The sequence below is a fragment of the Panulirus ornatus genome, chromosome 8, assembly GCF_036320965.1.
Source record: "Panulirus ornatus isolate Po-2019 chromosome 8, ASM3632096v1, whole genome shotgun sequence".
NCBI classification, from domain to species: domain Eukaryota; kingdom Metazoa; phylum Arthropoda; class Malacostraca; order Decapoda; family Palinuridae; genus Panulirus; species Panulirus ornatus.
The window spans coordinates 14,600,298-14,619,951 of record NC_092231.1 but is presented as its reverse complement, the minus strand read 5'-3'; the positions used below and the strand labels follow the sequence as shown (position 1 = coordinate 14,619,951).

The 19,654-nt window shown below is 38.6% G+C and overlaps 1 protein-coding gene and 1 pseudogene across 3 annotated transcripts in view; one reads left to right on the top strand and one right to left on the bottom strand.

Moving 5' to 3' along the window:
• LOC139749842 (C2 domain-containing protein 5) overlaps window positions 1-7,609 on the bottom strand; it is a 222,235-nt gene extending 214,626 nt beyond the window's left edge. Inside the window, exon 1 of one of the 3 annotated variants that reach the window (XM_071664154.1) lies at window positions 4,900-7,609. The gene's annotated coding sequence lies outside the window, so the exon portion shown is untranslated. The remainder of the gene's footprint in view (window positions 1-4,899) is intronic. The other 2 variants (XM_071664157.1, XM_071664156.1) reach the window with 2 other exon arrangements.
• Window positions 7,610-10,040: 2,431 nt separating this feature from the next.
• Window positions 10,041-13,227, top strand: LOC139749703 (ATP-dependent RNA helicase DDX3X-like; annotated as a pseudogene).
• The last annotated feature ends 6,427 nt before the right edge of the window (window positions 13,228-19,654 follow it).

Genomic DNA, 19,654 nt, shown 5'->3' with positions numbered 1-19,654 from the left:
GAGTGAGTGGGTGGCAAAGCCAAAGGTGATTGCAAGCTTACACCATTAAGGGTCTACCATTCAGAAATTCCAAGCCAGGATAAATGAAGCAATTTTTGCCTGGCTTTTATTGGTTTTAACTGAAGAAGTAGATAACAGGCAAAGTTTTCTGTGATTATTTTGCTGCAAAGCTCCACATAGAGCTGAGTGAGTATTGCATGAGGGAGAACATAAGTTTCAAGATTCTCCTTATCAATAAAGCCCCTGTTCATCCATCTTCAAAATACGACTTTAGTGAGAACATCAAAGTAGTCTTTCTTCCAACCAACACTACATCTCTAATCCAGCCAATGGAACCAGGGATGATATCTGCTTGCAAGCCTTGCTATTTACAGAAACCACTTGCAAAGCTCATGAAGGCTGCAGAGAATGACCAGATGCCTGTGAAAAAATTCTGGAAGTCCCTCACCATCATAGATATCATGAATATTGGTGCTTGAATGAATGCAGTGTGGCAGAAACTTTGCCCTCAGTTTGTTCATTGATTCCAGGGTTATGATGTCGACATGGATGTATCAAGAACACATACACACACTATGAATATGGTGAAAAAAGTTAGATTTGATGAGGATAAGGAGGGTGATATTAGAGGAGTTGCTGAACCAGGGAATGTGAAGCATCTGGGATAAACTATGGAAAGGTCTATGGTGCCTAGTTTTGGATAGGAAGCTGTGGTTTTGGTGCGTTACATATGACATAAAAGTGGATATGAGCGGATGTGGTCTTGCTCCATCTGTTCATATCACCACCTTGCTTGCACAGAAAGTGGCGAGCAAGTATGAAAAAAAAAAATTCACTCAACATTCGATTTATGCATCAGTTCTGTTCTGCTCTTTTCTGAAATGTAAACTGTATTACAAGTCATAATGACGGAAACTTCATTATCAATTCTGTAAGTAGTTGGTAGGCAGCCAACAACCAGGAAGGTATACTACCAGTACTATCTGCCTAGGTATTGGGAGGGCTAGTGATGGCTGCATGGTGAGCCAGCATTTCACTAACTGTGAAGTTGCACTCCTCCAACGCAGGTAGCTGTCTTTTCTTTCTGCCTCACCCACATGTGGACTACTGGCATCCTGTCCAAACACAGAATCTTTCCTTGACATACATAACACTAGACAACATTTAACTCAAACAGCTCATTCTATGTAACTCTAGATTTTCCTGTGGTAAGCGCTATGTGGTAGCCCTGCCTTTTGACAAAATGGTAGAGCAGTAGACAGAAGTAGTTGGTAGGAACATCTAGGTAGGAGCAGTAGGTACAAACACTTGGTAGTAGTCAGATAGGAGACTCTGCAAACACTGCATGAGACTTGCCCTCTCCTTGTGGCCTGTTAAGGGTGTGGCACTAAAGGCTAAGCAGCAGCACTGGGGTTCACAAGTTATGGACACTATTGCTGAGGCCACCCTCTTGAATGAGTTCCAAAAAGGAACAAGTGTCAGAGAAATAGACAGACTTCAGTTGAAAATAAACTGAGTTTACATATTTGAAAGCAATTCTTTATTCGTTTTAGCACATACAAAGAACATTCTGCTATTGGAGTACTGTTTGGTATAAACAAGATCACATCAGGCAATTAAAGCCTTGTTGAAATTCACAGCTGAGATAATTTCCAATTACAATCATTACTAATTCATGCACAAACTCTGAGAATTTAGGACATAAATCACTGCAATAAGAATTTTGCTCTGCAAATCATACGTATGTCCATTCATTGCACTTGCTGGATCCACTATAAATGTGCCCAACCAATTTGCTTTCAATTTGAAGTTCCCGAACAGTTATAAAAATGTCACTTATGAGACAATCAGAAGTTCTATCAGCACCAATATCTGTAAATCCAATGAATTTTTCATGTATTTTCCTTCATGAATAAAACTTAAAACTGTTGAGAGCAGTGACTTAAACTTAACATTTGAATTTACATCAAATATAACAGCAAATTAAAGTTGCTTAACTTATCTATTCTTAAATAAAATCTTCTCTAAGGAAGAGGCACCTCTGGGTCAAATTAAGAGAATGTTTCAAAATACTTAAAGGACTCAACAATGTCGATATTGAAAATCTCTTTACAGTAGTGCCAGCAGTACTGACAAGAGAAAGTGGATTAAAACTGAGAGATCACCATGTTAATCTGGACTGTATGAAATATTTCTTTACCAACAACAATATTGTTGCATAAATAAGCTCCCTTAATATCTTCATATTTTCCAACATTTTCCACTCATTTTGAATAATTCATTTAATCACTTATCATAATGCACTGATATATCATGCTACCTTCTCAACCACTGATATTTCCATGGCCATGCTGTGCAAACATACCAACATTGATTAACCCATGTTACCTGCTTTGAGAGAGTAAATAGGGATTATTGTTTCATTCTTAAACATCAGGAATAATACAAACCTGGTAAGCTGAGATGCTGGAGCTCATGTTTATCCCTACTATTGTCTTTATAACAAAAAGTGAAGGGTTGCATGTAAGGCATGGGATGCATGACATATTCATTTTCAATCTATCTAATGACTTTCCTATAAAAATTTCCCTCAGGCTTATTAATCCTTACTGTAAAGTATATTTTTCTACCTGGTTTCCATCTGGTGTGTTCCAGGAGTGAATGGTGGAGAGAGGGCCTTTGGTTTACAATCCTTTTCTTTTACTGCTTTCTAGGTGGCATTTTCTTTTTCCTTTCTTTTTAGTGGTAAGGCCAGGTTGCATCACTTGGACTATGGGTCTGTGTATCTACATAATTCTATGTAACATTACAAACAGCTTTGATGGTGTCATTTTGTCAAGTTGGGATGATGGTTTAATTAAATGAGTGCCTAAGAGAATAACAATCTCCAAATATATTCAACCATTCTGTATACTTACATTTGCTCATTGAACTAAGAGACTCATCATACCAAATAGAATATTGCATCAACAGTTCAATTAAAAATCTCTCTTTTTCTATTGTTCTTTATGTCAGTTTACTTAATCTCTCTGCTAATTGTCAATTTGTTTCTCAAATATCTTAAGATTAAGAAATTAAGATAATTTTCATCCTTCTCTTGTGATGTATTACATGGTTGAAGAAATAGCACGTATATTCTGTACATCACTCTTTTGAGAACCATAAATAGGGCCAAGAGAAAAGCCCTATTCACAACCAATCATCAAACTATTATTTCATACTATGAAATGGCAGAAGTGCCTTGTATATTCAGGTCGTTTGTTTTTATATTTAGAATGTAAATTTGTAAGAATCGGACAAGGCCTAACTTACTTCATATCTTTCAACTTCTCATTGGTTCAGGTTGATGAAAGCACACTCAGTATTTCAACACTTTATTACTGTGAACAAAGGGTAGAAATAACAGAAAGCATCTAATATCTACAATTAACTTTTGATACTGACTGTGAAAAACAAAGCAAATACAAACAAATAATCACAGTATTGGAAATAAAGTATGGAAGAACAAACTGGGTGTGCAGGCTGGGTACTGCTTGTTCACCACTCCACTGTCAGCCATAATTACCCCCTTCCCTGTTACCCGTGACTGAATCTTGTTTATAAAGTAAAATATGAAGTCACTGCTCAGCCTGAATGCAGCTAATATCAGCCAAAAGGAATGCCATGAGGTGAAAAATAATGTTAACATTTTGTGTTAATGCACGTAAAACATTCTAATCTTCATTAATAGATATAATCAAGTAATTTTCTTAATGACTTCCATCAGTGTGCAGCATGCACCTAGCAAACTCTTGAAAGTACAAACTAAATCTGCACTCCTGCTAAACAATACAGTCTGGTAGCAATACAAAACAATTCAACATCCAAAGCTAACAGCAATGTGGACCTAAAGTGGACTTGTCAAAAGCACCATATCACTAGAGTCTGGAATAATATACCCTGTCAGAAGGAAAAGGAAGCTAAAAGTTTATCTTTGTTTCATATCATCATTAGCTTTGGATGAGTGATTTTGTTCCTTAGTGCTAGTGTAACGTTTAGGGGATCAAATAACAGCGATGGATCTTGGATTTCAACATTGTAGTTTATTGAAGAATATTATATAAAGCATTTATAATGAGGGTTATGTACTTCAGGGAAAATGTGGGGTTAGTCAGTGCATTTGTAGGTAAAGCACTTGCAGCCAAAACAATGGTAGAAATATATCAACATTACATGCAACTGCTGCTAAAGATCATACGGCTGCCTGCTATGTGGTCTGTTTGTTGTCATCTGGCACTATCTGCACAGTACTCAATCAAGCATGTCGACTAATGCATGTCAAATAAAATATTAAACATCAAGACCAATCTTGAGTTCTAGAGAGCTTAGCTGAGGTTTGCATGAGCTCTGTTAATCTCTAACAAGTGCATTACAAACCATTATGTCAACTCCACAATTTTTTCTGACGTGTCCTTGTTTAATTTTGTTCAATAAAACATAATGCTCAAATTTATGTCTTCTCTAAACACTTCATTACCAACAGAGGAGAAAATCACTCATTATTCTAAAACCCATAATAATGCAGTGCTTCACATAAACTTTTATGGCTTCGTGGCCCAGCGGTCATGAAAGGAAAGTATTATGTGCCTGACCCAGGTGTCAGGCAAGGTAAGGCTGCCATGATATTTTGTTCAAATTCTGATCAATCATGACCTAATGGCATGAGGTGACTCTATCTTTAAGAGCTGATGTACTCATCATTAATTTTCACTACATGATGCGTAACACAACCAAATCAATGTGAAGAACTGGTTTTAGCATTAATTAACACACACAAAATAATAACGGCAATGGACCAAGTACTAGAGGGCAAGGTGGAAGCTCATTAAGGTGTTCGTAATAGGTGAAAAGAGCCATTACCTGAATTAAATAATAACGTAACATGCACCATTGACGAGACAGTGTGGGGTAGTCGTTGTTAGTCGTTGTGCCACGGGTCAGGTCACGGGAACGACCACAGGTCAAGTTGTGAGCGCTGTCGTCTGCAGGGAGAATAAGTCGCTTACCATACCACTACCACAGTAACCACACAGCTGTGCCTCTCTCTCCTCTCCCTACTCACACCACCGTTATATCACCAGCAGTCACTGGCTCTTTTTTAGATTCCTCTATATATATGTTCCCGGGACCATACCTCCAGCTCTCACTGTACATACGACTATTTACTACAATATGTTGCATTGTTACATGAATTTCTGTCACGAAACTTGACGTTAATCAGTGGTACAATGGCTTTCATACGATTCCTATATCAGTATGGATATATCTATTATATGTTCCATTATATGTTACACTTTTTTAAAGATGGGTGTCATAGTAGGAATGCGTGTCAAATCAATCTTTAGAAATTTAGTCATAGCGAGTAATTTTGGTCATTTTACGTGATAAATTATATAGGAAGAAAACCTACATGGAAGTGACTTTAATCTTTTAACTAAGGCCTATGGCCGAACAAAATATATATCACACAATCTTTTGTCAGTTAGAACTGAAAAACAAAGTGAAAACCATATTCCATACAGATGCAGGCCGCATTGAAAAAATGTATTCATAATACTGTGTGGAATATAGCTTTCCAGAAAACAGGCATTAATGATAATAGCAATAGATTTTAGCAAGGCACTGGATTTTCTTGAGACTATAAGAGGAGAATGATCTCATATAGTAATGACTTACAGAGTGCATACAAAATTAACAGACATGATGGCTAACATATGAACTGAAAACACAACGTCCAGAAGTTATTAAAAGATTACAGAAGCTGAACTAAACATAACAAGTGGGATAATGCAGGGATGCACAAGGTTTACTATCCTATTTGAACCTGTGACATGTAACAATGTAAAAGAAATGGGAGAATTAGGGAAAGATTGGGAAGATAAGTGCTTTAGATTTTGCACACGTTCTACTGCAGATGATGTGCTAATATCAGCAAAAACAATGGAAAATGAAGAACAAGAAAAATGTAGACACAAATCTGAGTAGATTTTGTGGATTAGACACAAAGAAAAACAAGGATAACAGTTATTAATGATATGGAAGAAAAAAACAATATGTAGGGACAAAAATAACGAATTAAATACAGTACCAAGTAAGCAATTAACAACAAGAAAATTGCTTCAAACGGCTAGATTAAATAAAGAGATTAAAAGCTAGACTTTTGAGGTGTTTCACCTCGTCAGAACACAATGCAAGTGAAGAAATTTGTGACCATCTCGTGTCTCTTTTCATGCACGTAGGAACAAATGTATGTCAGGATTCCATAATGTTTACTTGATTACATTTTTTCTTTTACCCTTTTGTTAAATCATCTGAATAGTTGATTTACGTTTTCTTGCTTCTGTTGAAATGGATTTTGAAGACATTCATATTTTCAATTGGTGTGGGCAATTCTGTCATTGCTGATACTGTGAAGACACTATAATACACTTTGACGGGTATTGTACACATATCTTCATTACACCTTGTTTCCCTCTGTATCTTGAAACTGAGGTATGTCTGGAATTACCTGTAGTTTCCAACTCTCACTTCATAAGTTGAATCTTCTATCTTTGCTATTTTGACTCATAAGTTTGAACGTGTGTAGGAAGTCTTTATGAAAAGAAATTATTCTCTTAAAAACACAGAGCAAAACGTAATAGCCCTGAAATACTCTTTAAGAAACAAAAAAAAAAAAAGGAAGGGTAAAGAAAAGGTCATAACATATGAACCCGTTTTCAATTACGTTCCTTAATTTAAAGAATTCTTGAACCTCGTGAATCAGATTCGTCATATCAGTGACATAAAAGATTATGTGTTCATACATTCATTGAAAGAACATAGAAGGACACGACATTCTTCAAGAATAACGTGATATTATGAGGCAAGTCTCAATGACATAACATAATGCTCCTTAATTGCGGGCAATATGATACTTTGCACTCGTACTCATTCCAAAGAAGCCTTTGGGGCATCCGTCTCTGCTCATATGAAGCTTGTTAAATGACACTGTTCATTGCTCCCATTATGGAATCAATTCTCGCCATAGTTCAGATTCCACTCCCCTCCATGTCATGAATATCCTTCATATCTTGTCTAAGCACCGTATTTGTTTTTCATCCCTTACCTCCTTTCTCGTCTGTGTCTTTAGAGTCGTTTTCATAACGCAGGTTCATTCCGTATCGAGCAGAGCACATTGTTTTGTCATCGTTGAGTATATACATCGAATCGATTCCCCTCCTTGATTTAGAGTCAGTTCCTTTTTTTTAAACCTTGTCCTTGTAAAGAATTAATCTTCCTACTTGTCTCAGCACAGTCCACTTATCCCCTTGTCTCAGTACAGAATATGTTCTATTAGTATTTGTTCAAAGCCTATTTCCCTCCATGCCTCCAGTCCTTCTTGCCCGTCGAACATAGCCTTGAACCCGAATGAAATTCATGTCCATTTAAACATTTGAACAAGTGAGCGTCAGGTTCGTATGTACCCCATCAGAGATAACCTACTAGTGAGAAATGCAGAAAAGTTGTAAACAAGACGCTAAAAACATGATGATTAACTTGCAAGACAACAAAAATAGTTTAAATACAATTTGGTGCTGACGTTGTTCTTTGACTAACATTAGAGAGCCGTCACCAGAAAGAAAGTTCTCAGTCGAAAGAAAAGCCAGAAAGCTATAAGGTTTCATTCATAATAGAAGGGTTCTGAGGATATGCCTTCCAGGGAACGGCCATATCACGTAATGATACCTTCATGACGTAAAGACACATTTCTCTAGCATATGGTAATGCCTTACTTGAGTGTTAACAGCTCCTTGGTATATGAAAGTGTGGTTGACGGACATAAGTGGGAGACAAGCTGGACAGTACTCACTACTCATTCACAGTAGCGGTCAGGCCCAACCTGTGACATGTAGCGCATAAAAATTACATAGGTTACAAAGGGCCTTTGTCAGATCCCAATACATAAAGCATAACATTAAAGATAGGTTTATTACATCATCTTATACCCTTTTCATACAATACATGACTTTTACTGGATACCAGATGTGGATTCAGTTTCAAAACTCCAGGTATCGAGCCATTAACAGTAAAGAGATGTACCGTCTCCTGCAGGGTTTGTCCACACCAAGGGTCTGCAGCTGTCAAATTTTCGTCCACAGGCTACTAGTAGGAACCTTATAGAATGATAATATAGATGGAACGGTGAGAACGACAGACAACGTATTTCGTATGCGCCCGACAAGTATGAAGTAATAGTTTGATTTGATCACCTTTATTTTTTTTTTTATATATATATAAACAAGAAATAAAGAGAAGCGAAAGTGGGACAGACTCTGAAGGACAAATGATCTTGAAAGAATCGTATTACAATAAACATGTTTGCTTTTTATTGGCTGGCATTTATGATACCTTACTTTATATCGCAAATAGCTTCATGTTGCCTTTTTTTAACAGCCGCATATTGCGTGTTGTGTATTTGTTCTTTTTATCAGAGTGTTTGGTTTAGATAAGTATTTCTGATGGATCAGTTCATATTTCACTCCTTTGAAGTGCTTTTTGACACAGTATGTTGTATGATTACAGCATGTGAAAGTTATGACTGATCACTGATTACATGGAAGGAAAGTGGCTTTCTAGTTTATGAAATTTTCGGACACAGTCCAGACCGACCTCTAAAAGGTTTGTTTCCTCACAAACTTAGACTTGCTGCTCTAGTATGTGTCCATATCTCTGCCTACAACATTATAGTTCGTCGAGTAATAAGGCGAAACTACCCTCACAAAAAATAACGAAGGAAAAAAATTTAAAGTAAAAATGAATTCCTGCATGTGTCACAAACAGCAAAATTCTACCAAATTATTTACCAAAAAATATTACATGAATAATCTCTGCCAAATAAGCACAAAGGTCAATTTCCTCTCAAAAGTAAATTAAACCTTATTCACATTAAATACACGATTTCTAAAAGTTTACAAATTGTTCACATCCAGGTTGTTCACTGTTGATTCAATTTCAGGAAACTTCCTCAACTTTAAATCATATCACAGGTCTATGTGGCCAAACCTTACTATGCCAGTCATTTATAACAGTCCAAACACTTTCCCTAATTGACTCCATCCACAAACTTCTCTGTACAACCCTGAACACCAGTACTATCTGGTCGCACTCCAAGTCCTGCTCAAACAATAACTCCACATATAAATATGCCTAATCACTCTAATTCACTGATAGACCCCAGTCTGAGTGCTTAGTCAAACAACCCTTCCTCGTGACTCCGTAGTCATAGTCCACCTGTTTAGCGCCGATATCCACGGAGTATGGCTACAGCTTGTAATATTCTGTGCCACTTCACAATTCTGGGACATTCCCTGTCCCGCAGGAATCCCTTGGTCCTCAGTAGAGCCGTTCGTGACAGTTGAGTAGGCTAAAACTTGTTGTACAACTCTAGATATTGTACGTACACTCATCTCTCAGACGACGCCGAGTCGCCAACACTCTGATTCCTGCTTAAGTAATTGCAAAATTTTCACTTGTTACAGTCGCCATGAATGGACAAGCTACCCTCAAAAACGCCGCAGGTCTACTAACCTCAAGCTGCTGACTTCCCTCATTACATTCGGCCCTTGAAACTTTGTGTGTGCCCTTAAGCAAACACTCATCACACATTAGGAATGACTCCCTTTCACCTCATCTACAATTCTGCGGAGTGCCTGAGAGGAATTAACGCCACATGCTCCCCATTTCTCTCTTCCTGCTTCCCTCCTCGTTGATCTTCCCTGTTCTGGGCGGTGTCCCTTACGTCCGAGGACTCTTCGGAAGGTTCTAACTCTATATTTTCTTGTTCCATGATATCGTCACAAATGTCTTCGGTCATCCCCGAATGACGGTCGTCACGTATCCCAAAGCTCTGCAACTCCTCAGCCATATCAAGCACCTCCATTGCTTCTGCTTCCTGCTGCCCCTGATCCTGCTCTTCCCTCCTGTCAGCCTGCTTTTCCAAGTCGGATTCTTCATCCCCATCCATGAGCACAAACTTTTTCCCTACTCCTTTTCTGGTGTCAACCGATAAACCCCATTGCTGTTAATTGTCATCCATCACCTCCACCACTAACAATACCTTCTCACCATACTTGGGCTGGATCTTGTTTCTTCCCAACATATGATGATTCTTTGAACGAAAAAACGGAGATATAGCAACAAGTAGCTATCATGACGAGTCGGCGGGCGTAATACTTGCAGGATAGATGACAGTGAACATTCCTCTTCTGGAGAATATGGTTCATATCCGCTAGCAGGATCGCGGAAATGATCGTGAAGACTGGTCAAACCTCTTGCCTAGAAATGAAGTTTTGGAAGCTGAGCACTTATGTAATGCTAGCCCATCAAACGGTGGAAGTAACTTCGGAAAGTATGAGGACATTCCTGTGGAAGCTACTGGAGATGATGTTCCCATGGCTATTGATAGCTTCTCAGATGTTAAGCTAACAAATTATCAGGATGAATATAGCTTTTGCTTGATATGTAAGATCCACACCTGTGCAGAAATAAGTTCTGCCTTTCGTCCTTGCAAAGAGATCTGATAGCTTGTTCTCAAGACTGGTTCAAGAAAAACTGCAGCATCCTTGGGCCCAATCCTCAACCAGATTTATAAACAGATTCAATTCAGATGAAGAACAACAATCCTCAAAGTCGAAGTAAGCGATAAATACCTGCCTTAGTTTAGCACCTACTCCTGAATTAGCAACCTAAATACATGATGAATCCCAAAAGTTTTCTTACAGGGCTTGAGAGAGACCATGTGTGGTGTATGGTGGCACGGATTTGGTTTTCCAGATGAGAGACTTGTCCCGTGGTAGCCTCTTGCTTATTGCTACACCTGGTCGTCTTGCTGATATGATTGACTATGGCAAGATTGGGTTGGACTCGTGTAAATACCTGGTACTTAAAGCTGACTGCATGCTGTACATAAGAGCTTCAGATTCGTCGAATGGTAGAGGACGTTACACTTTCCTCTTGCCAGCACCAGACACTCATGTTCTCTGCTACTTTCCCTGAAGAGATACAATGCTCTGCCCAGGTGTTGGTCATGATGGATCGACATCTAAAAATATCACAGAAAAGTGTATGGGTTGCAGAGGATGATCCTGAATGCTGCTAGCCTTGACTGATTAGATGAAACCACTAAGGAATCCTTAACCTTAGTGTTTGTGGATACTAAGAAAGGAGTAGATACTCTAGAAGAATTTTTGTATCACCATGGCTACCCAGTGGCTAGCATTCATGGGGATCACAGTGTGAGCATGAGGATGCTCTTCATGTATTTAGCTCAGGTCAGTGCCCCATTCTGGTGGCCACTGCAGTTGCAGTAGTTTGGACATTCCACATGTTAAACATGACTAATTTTGACCTTCCTACTGACATAAAAGAATATGTTCATTGTTTTGGGTTTACTGGTCATGTGGGCAATCTTGATTTTGGCACAAGCTTCTTCATTGACAATAACTGCAATATAGGTCATGCTTTGCTCAGATACTTTGGCATGGTCCAGGTCATGCCCTTGGAGGAAGTTAACAAACTCGTATTCATTGTCCAAGGGCATGGAGATGACATGGAACATGTACTCCCTCCTCAAGGGAAGAGGCAAGAGATAGGGCTGTCCTTCAGGCCCTTGCTTTCATGACTTGATGGAGTTATTGCAAGAGGCTAAACATGAATTGCTAAAGTGGCTGGAGGCCGTTGCTTCAGAGACACGTTGGGGTGGAAAGAGATTTGGTTCTCATGATCATCAAGTTTATCGCAGCAGAGGTTCAGACAGTTCTACTGCATACCCCAATGGAGGATTCAACAACTTTGGACAAGCTCCACCACACTTCAACTGTTATGTAGGGTAAAGAGTGTTCAGCAGTTGATTTTCAAATCCATGCTATTTAACTTCCCAGTCATCATCCACAGCTTTCCTGACATGGAGTATGATTTTTGGGTATTTCTCATCTGACCTAAACTCACATTTTTTTCATATCTTCAGAACTGCCACCCTTCCTGCTGAAGCACATCTCATAAATCTCTACCTTGTCCTAGAGCTCCTCTTTGTGCAGCTTCCATGAAAACCATCAGCACTGGCATTCTCTTTTCTAAAATGGTACTTTACCACATAAGTTGATTCAGATCACCCAACCACCTACTTTTCACTACACCCAACCTTGTGGGTTTAAGATGAGCCAACAGGTTCTTATCCATTAGCACAACAAATTGTTGTACCTAGCCAAATAGTTTTTAAACTGCTCTGTCACTGCTCACTTCAAGATCAACAGTATAGATTTCTGGAGCAATAGTTAATCATATTCTACTCAGATCTTCCCAGCCTTCTACTCACAAATACCACTGGGTGCAATTTTCCTTCATGCTCTCGAAAGAGAACAGCCCCTTGTTCTTCAAAACTTACATACATCTCTACTACGAACTGCTTGGTGTAATCAGCAATCACTTGAACACATACTCCATGAACCTCTGGAATATGGCAGGACCATTAGTCAGTCCCATAAGGCATATGGCAAAATAGTAACTATTTACATGAATAAGATCATTGATCTCATCAGAATAGTTTATGAAGAATACAAGGAAGAAATGTTGATATATGTATTAGTGTATAATAGAATTTTGAAGGTATTCACATTCGGTGCAAAATTTGTTCGTCTGTAGCAATAATATTATAATTATAGCATTTTTGGGGTAAATAAAAAAGAATTGTTGATTCTTTCTAAACAGTCTGACGTGTGTGTTTTGCAGAACGATTTACTGAATTAGACCTTATATCCTTTTTGTCATGATTTTTCAGTTTTCACTGAATCATTCTAAGTAAAACTTTTCTGTATGCACTGAAGTGTTTAGCTAGTTATATATCATGCTGTAGTGCTAAAAGAGCTATTAAATGTGAGGGATGAAATTCTCTTACATATGTGCTTAGGAAACACTGTTCTGATTATGGGAATGTGGAACTCTATTAAGCCTAATAAACAAGGTAATGTCTTTTCTATGTGTGTTATCACCTTACCTCATGAGACAGAACTTTCGTCCTTTTTCTAAATTTGTTTTTGTTTGTCAACTGCTCTTTTTGATATTTAAGTGCTGAAAAGCACTATATACTGTGTAAGAAACTTGGTCTGTACTCATAAGGTCAAAAGTTTGGTGATCATTTTTTAGGTCTTTTACTAAGCCTTATGTTCAGTAATATATATTTCCTGTTTACTGTTTTAGCATGCCAGCAGGCCAACAGAGTTCTGTGTATAGTGGGAAGTTTGGCATTCAGTTTTATAATAACCCTGTGATGCCTTTGATCTGCAGGTTTTACGTGGACAGATGGGCTTTTGAGGAAAAGCACACATGACATTACCTTAGATATTCACACAAATCTCTTCATTAAATGCACCACACAGGGTAGATGTTCTTCAGGAGATTGTCACGTGCAACTTACTGAAAGATTTAGGGAGTGAGCCATCAGTGTTGGGCAGTAGCACTATGGGTGTTGAGACACCCCAAATGAATCTTCCTTCTCTCACCAGGGAAAGCCAACCCTTCCAGGCAGTGAAAAGAGGTGCAAAACCCCATACACGTTTACTTTAGTGCAAATTATAAGAAAAATTGGTTTCTGGCAAATATGAATGAAAGGAAATCTTAAAAGACCTTTACCATGGAATTGCTATAATTAATGGACCATATGAATTTGTGATGACTTTCTTGCTTCTATATATGTGTGATATTCTTTAGTTTCTTTTGCTATTTCCACCACTGTACATTTCATACTGATGTTAACATATCAATATTTCCATTCTTATACGTAAATCTATGACTTTATCATTTTGGTCAATAATGTGTTATCCTGTCTCATGGACAACAGGAACTTTTTTCAATTGCTGTTCCATAATTTTGACTTTGTTCTGGTAAAATTACTCTCTGCTACCCTTTAGCACATACAGTATGTTCCCTCTTCTATAATCATTGTCCTAATAGGCTGTTCCAAGGTACATTCACACTGTTTTCACTGATGAAGTCATCCTATTAAAAGCAATTAGAATATCATTATAATTTACCAAGGAGTGCTTCAGTGGTGATCACTTGTGACAAACTTCTATCTGCTCGCAGCATTATAGGCAAGATCATAATTTGTAAATCTTTCATTTATCTATGGCGTCTGTGAGGGAAGCTGCAAACTAACGTTGCTCTTAACTTCTTATGAGGTTTACCTTTTGTTTCTACCAAAATAGTCAAGACCTTCAACACCTAAAACATTTTACTGCACAGAATTGAGGTTACCCACTGTCAACTTTGTCTCCTCTGCTCCTGTTTAAGTGGCATATCAATTATGGAATATCTCTTTCCAATATCTAGCCGTAGATACTTTGTCATTATTACTTATCACTCCAAAGTCATTTCCTTCTTTCGTTTCTGACACTGATTTACCAATATTTTATATCCATATTTAACATTCATCTGTACTGAAGTTCATTTACCTTGTCTCTGAACACTTCATTCATTTGTCTGTATCACTCTGAATCATTAAAGATTCTTCCATTGTGCAGGCTTTATTTCCTAATTTCATGTCACATGGAGATCTTGAGATCTTATGGGTGAGTTCTATCACTGGATCAGTAATGGAGATAACGAAAGGTATGGAGCCTAGAACTGAACTTTGTGGTCTTCTGTTTGTCACACTGAACCACACAGATGTTTCAGTGTGTAATATTACCATTGTTTTCTATCTGTAATGCAGTTTGCAGTCCTAGAACAGACTTTACTTCCCATACTGGAAACTTTCATTTCACCTAACATTATTTCATGTGATATCTCAACAAAAGCATTTTAGATGTGTAGGTATACAGCATGTGAGGATATTTCTTTAAACTCCAGTTATTTCCAACACTAAGAGGAAAGAACTCTGTTAGATTCCTTCAGTATTATCATTCATCATAGGGACCCTTGTTGATTTCCAGTTATTATCTTATCTTTTGATAATTTTACAGTCTTATCTCTGAATGTTATTTTTAACACTACCTAAGATAAAAGTATGGCTAAAACTTGAAGCACATTTCCTATTTGTGAGGAACCTCTCCTGTACCTGAAGTACATTCATATCTGAGGTACATCTATACCTGAGGCACATCTGTCTCTTCCTGAGTAAATTGCTGTTACAATTGTGAACTTCTAGTCACTGGGCACTTATCAACCTCTAAGCACCTGTTGAGTACCTTAAAGTCACCAGAAGTGCTATTTGTCAACCACTTGCAGTGTTCTTACAGAGAGCTTTATTCGGGCAAAGCTTTGTGAAATTTAGTTTCTCTAATTATCAAACAACATATCTTTGGATGTGGAAAGGGAGCTGTGGTTTCAGTGCATTATACATGACAGCTAGAGACTGAGTGTGAACGAATGTGGCCTTTGTTGTCTTTTCCTATCGCTACCTCGCGCACATGCGGGGGGAGGGGGTTGTTATTTCATGTGTGGCGGGGTGGCGATGGGAATGAATAAAGGCAGACAGTACGAATCATGCACATGCGTATATATGTATATATCTGTGTGTGTATATATATGTATACGATGAGATGTATAGGTATGTATATTTGCGTGTCTGGATGTGTATGTATATACATGTGTATGTGGGAGGGTTGGGCCATTCTTTCGTCGGTTTCCTTGCGCTACCTCGCTAACGCGGGAGACAGCGACAAAGCAAAATGGATAAAATAAAAATATACATATCTTTGAATATCATGTAAGTCTAACTTAATTCTTTCCATCCCTAAAAGTATTTTCTGTCCTGTTTTGGTGCAGCATGTGAGATTAAGCCCTCTAAACATAAACATAGAATAGAGAGGATTCATGCTGTAAGCAGTGAGAAAGTTAGGTGTTGTGGAAGGTACAGATGCATGAGCAACACTCTTATATAAAGGGAATTTACTGAAAACAATCCACATAATTCTGTGTCTGCATTCACATCAACCAAGTAAATTTCATAAACATACATGTATCAATATCAAAAGGAATGTCAAAATAACATACTGCTTCATCTTATGTATATATGCAGCCACTACGTAAGCCTCAAATTCAGTGAACTAGAATTCCTGAGTCTCATCGTAACATGAAACGTGTCAATATTTTGAACACAATATCTATATACATGATAAACTAGAACGAAACAAACGCTGAAGTTTTCAGGAGAAATCTGTCAGGTTGATAAGACAAGTCATTAGTTTGTAAGTTGGATGATATATATATATATATATATATATATATATATATAAATAGGGGCAGACGGTGTGATTTATGTACATGTGTATATGTGAATGTGTCTGTGTGTGTATATATGTGTGGACGTGTGTGTATATACATGAGTATGGGGGGGGGGTTGGGCCATTTCTTTCGTCTGTTTCCTTGCGCTACCTCGCAAACGCGGGAGACAGCGACAAAGTATAAAAAAAAAAAAAAATATATATATATATATATATATATATATATATATATATATATATATATATATGACAAGAAGCCAAGTGAGGATTTTCCCTCTAAGTCGCCATCGTCTGTGCTTGATGCTACCTTGCTCACAAGGGAAATAGTGACCATGGATGGAGGCAGCAGGTATGATTATGTATATATGTGTATGTGTGTAAGTATGTATACATATAGGGGTGGCGATGCTTTTTCCTGTGGGGTGGGGTGGTGCCAGGTATGGATGAAGACAAGCAAGTATGAATATGTACATGGTATATAAGTATATCTCTGTATGTGTATGTATATGGATGTATATGTGTATATGTTGATAAGTGTATGCATATGAGCATGTATGGGTGTTTATTGTGTATATGAGTGGATGGGCCATTCTTCGTCTGCTTCCTACCTTGCTGACACAGGAAACAGAGATCAAGCATAATGAATAAAGGAATAAATAAAATAAAAGGAACAGAGTAGGGGGCCAAGTAAGGATATTCCCTGTAAGGCTTAGTCCTCTGTTCTTAATGCCACCTCGCTAATGCAGGAAATGGTAAATATATATATATATATATATATATATATATATATATATATATATATATATATATATATATATATATATTATTTTTTTTTATTATTATACTTTGTCGCTGTCTCCCGCGTTTGCGAGGTAGCGCAAGGAAACAGACGAAAGAAATGGCCCAACCCCCCCCCCCATACACATGTATATACATACGTCCACACACACAAATATACATACCTACACAGCTTTCCATGGTTTACCCCAGACGCTTCACATGCCTTGCTTCAATCCACTGACAGCACGTCAACCCCGGTATACCACATCGCTCCAATTCACTCTATTCCTTGCCCTCCTTTCACCCTCCTGCATGTTCAGGCCCCGATCACACAAAATCTTTTTCACTCCATCTTTCCACCTCCAATTTGGTCTCCCTCTTCTCCTTGTTCCCTCCACCTCCGACACATATATCCTCTTGGTCAATCTTTCCTCACTCATCCTCTCCATGTGCCCAAACCACTTCAAAACACCCTCTTCTGCTCTCTCAACCACGCTCTTTTTATTTCCACACATCTCTCTTACCCTTACGTTACTCACTCGATCAAACCACCTCACACCACACATTGTCCTCACACATCTCATTTCCAGCACATCCTTCCTCCTGCGCACAACTCTATCCATAGCCCACGCCTCGCAACCATACAACATTGTTGGAACCACTATTCCTTCAAACATACCCATTTTTGCTTTCCGAGATAATGTTCTCGACTTCCACACATTCTTCAAGGCCCCCAGGATTTTCGCCCCCTCCCCCACCCTATGATCCACTTCCGCTTCCATGGTTCCATCCGCTGCCAGATCCACTCCCAGATATCTAAAACACTTCACTTCCTCCAGTTTTTCTCCATTCAAACTCACCTCCCAATTGACTTGACCCTCAACCCTACTGTACCTAATAACCTTGCTCTTATTCACATTTACTCTTAACTTTCTTCTTCCACACACTTTACCAAACTCAGTCACCAGCTTCTGCAGTTTCTCACATGAATCAGCCACCAGCGCTGTATCATCAGCGAACAACAACTGACTCACTTCCCAAGCTCTCTCATCCCCAACAGACTTCATACTTGCCCCTCTTTCCAAAACTCTTGCATTTACCTCCCTAACAACCCCATCCATAAACAAATTAAACAACCATGGAGACATGACACACCCCTGCCGCAAACCTACATTCACTGAGAACCAATCACTTTCCTCTCTTCCTACACGTACACATGCCTTACATCCTCGATAATAACTTTTCACTGCTTCTAACAACTTTCCTCCCACACCATATATTCTTAATACCTTCCACAGAGCATCTCTATCAACTCTATCATATGCCTTCTCCAGATCCATAAATGCTACATACAAATCCATTTGCTTTTCTAAGCATTTCTCACATACATTCTTCAAAGCAAACACCTGATCCACACATCCTCTACCACTTCTCAAACCACACTGCTCCTCCCCAATCTGATGCTCTGTACATGCCTTCACCCTCTCAATCAATACCCTCCCATATAATTTACCAGGAATACTCAACAAACTTATACCTCTGTAATTTGAGCACTCACTCTTATCCCCTTTGCCTTTGTACAATGGCACTATGCACGCATTCCGCCAATCCTCAGGCACCTCACCATGAGTCATACATACATTAAATAACCTTACCAACCAGTCAACAATACAGTCACCCCCTTTTTTAATAAATTCCACTGCAATACCATCCAAACCTGCTGCCTTGCCGGCTTTCATCTTCCGTAAAGCTTTCACTACCTCTTCTCTGTTTACCAAATCATTTTCCCTAACCCTCTCACTTTGCACACCACCTCGACCAAAACACCCTATATCTGCCACTCTATCATCAAACACATTCAACAAACCTTCGAAATACTCACTCCATCTCCTTCTCACATCACCACTACTTGTTATCACCTCCCCATCTGCGCCCTTCACTGAAGTTCCCATTTGCTCCCTTGTCTTACGCACTTTATTTACCTCCTTCCAGAACATCTTTTTATTCTCCCTAAAATTTAATGATACTCTCTCACCCCAACTCTCATTTGCCCTTTTTTCACCTCTTGCACCTTTCTCTTGACCTCCTGTCTCTTTCTTTTATACATCTCCCACTCAACTGCATTTTTTCCCTGCAAAAATCATCCAAATGCCTGGGGATAGAGGATTAAGAATACTTCCCACGTATTCCCTGCGTGTCGTAGAAGGCGACTAAAAGGGGAGGGAGCGGGGGGCTGGAAATCCTCCCCTCTCGTTTTTTTTTTTAATTTTCCAAAAGAAGGAACAGAGGGAGCCAGGTGAGGATATTCCGAAAAAGGCCCAGTCCTCTGTTCTTAACGCTACCTCGCTAATGCGGGAAATGGCGAATAGTTTGAAAAAAAAATATATATATATATATATATATATATATATATATATATATATATATATATATATATATAGGGTGTTTTGAAGTGGTTTGGGCACATGGAGAGGATGAGTGAGGAAAGATTGACCAAGAGGATATATGTGTCGGAGGTGGAGGGAGCAAGGAGAAGAGGGAGACCAAATTGGAGGTGGAAAGATGGAGTGAAAAAG